This window comes from Monodelphis domestica, chromosome 1 (genome assembly GCF_027887165.1).
Source record: "Monodelphis domestica isolate mMonDom1 chromosome 1, mMonDom1.pri, whole genome shotgun sequence".
Classification (NCBI taxonomy): domain Eukaryota; kingdom Metazoa; phylum Chordata; class Mammalia; order Didelphimorphia; family Didelphidae; genus Monodelphis; species Monodelphis domestica.
In genome coordinates, this window is record NC_077227.1 from 332,269,881 (window position 1) to 332,271,698 (window position 1,818).

Genomic DNA, 1,818 nt, shown 5'->3' on the forward strand with positions numbered 1-1,818 from the left:
AAAGATGGCCAATATATTCTTCCAGTAGGAATCTTCTTATAAGGATGTTGAAAAATTACTTCAGGCCTTTCTGGCAGAACGTGAGAGAAATAACATTATCTCTCAGGTTAACAAAGCCTGAGGGTGCAATGCCATCTCAAGATCCTCATTGGGACTATAGCTTTCCCAATCCTTTATTTTCCTAGCCCAAATAAACCTACCTAAATATCCCTAGAGTCTGGCTTGATTGAATTTAATTCCCTAGCATAATTATACTAAAAAAGCAAGCCTGGTCAATTTCCCTATCAGGACTGGGGGGAGACCCAGCTACCTTCCTTCCTTTCCTTTTCCTACCTTTCCCTCCATTTCCCCATCACTAGTGAATAGTCCCACTGGCACTTGAATCCTGGTCTTCTCACTCAACTCTAAATGAGAATTCTGTCACACAGAATTATTTTGAAATCTCTTCTAGAGGACTCTGGAAAATTTCTGGTCCTCTTTCATTCTTTGCCTCATCTGCTTTTATAAAACTTTTGGACAGATTTGATACAAGGTAGGTAAGGAAATGTAGATAATAGCTGATGTTCCCCTCCAACCCCTTTTAGTTAATGTTTCAAAGGCATTTATTTAAATAATAATGTAAATAAAGTGACAATAGAATCCTTTCTCCATGAACCTTTACAATTATTCATGCAAAAAATGTCTATAGATAGAAAGAGTGATCCTGGAGGGGAAGAATACAGAAGAACCCTCTCTAAAAGTATGCAAATACAGGGAACATGTGTAGATAAGGCACAGCCATGTAGTGGCCTCTGGATTCTCTGATACTGCCAAGCAAACTACATCTGAGCTTTAGCGGTCCCTGTACCTATCAGGCTTTGTGTCTTGGGTGATCCATCTCTCAGTTACTCCTCAATGAGCATCAGTTCTCTGTTCTAGGTGGTCTCTTAGCTCTTTCAGAAACTTCCAACCATTCACTCTAGGATATACAGGAATTAAAAAGCTTCACCCACACAAAGAGAGACAATAGCTCTGGTAGCTGCTTTGTCAATTGTTCTTTAGACCACTTTCTGTGTCAGTTATAATGTTCAGTTAAGATGTTCTCTTCAAAGTTACCTATAACTCATTCTACTACCTACTGGAGCTTATGATTGGTAAGCCTCTTGCCTACAAAGAGAGCTAGATTTCCTCAGCCAGCATTCAGAACCCACAACTGATCAGACACTCAGAGGTGTAAGAGAGTTTCATGGCTATCTAGTCCAGCCCCTTCAATTTTACTACATGACATGAAAACTGATCTTAAAAGAGGTTCAATAACTTACCCAGGATCACACAGCTAGTGTCCGAGGCAGCTTCTGAATTTGGATCTTGGTAATTCTAAGCTTAGTTTTATGCCATACGGTATCATCTATCTCTCCGTCTCTTTTTAAAAATTATTTTTTATCCCATTAAATATTTCCCAATTGTATACAAAACAATTTTAATAATCATAAAATATTTGAATTCCATGCTTGCTTTGGCAGCACATATACTAAAACATCTAGAGAATCTAGATCTAGATCTAGAGAAGATTAGCATGGCCCCTGCACAAGGATGACATACAAATTGGTGAAGCATTCCGTATTTAAAGAAAAAAGTCATTTCAAATTCTCTTTATTATCCCCTTTCCCCTCCCCTTCTTGAGAAGGCAAGCAGTTTGATATTGATTATATTATAAAATCATGGAAAATATATTTCCGTATCGGATTGCAAAGTGTTCCCATGGAAATTACAATAGCACCAAAATTCCAGCAGGGGGAGCTCTGTCACTGCTTCTTTAATGGAAAACTCTAGTATTGC

The 1,818-nt window shown here is 38.2% G+C and overlaps 1 pseudogene; it reads left to right on the forward strand.

Moving 5' to 3' along the window:
• The first annotated feature begins 1,492 nt into the window (after positions 1 to 1,492).
• Positions 1,493 to 1,607, forward strand: LOC130456645 (U6 spliceosomal RNA; annotated as a pseudogene).
• The last annotated feature ends 211 nt before the right edge of the window (positions 1,608 to 1,818 follow it).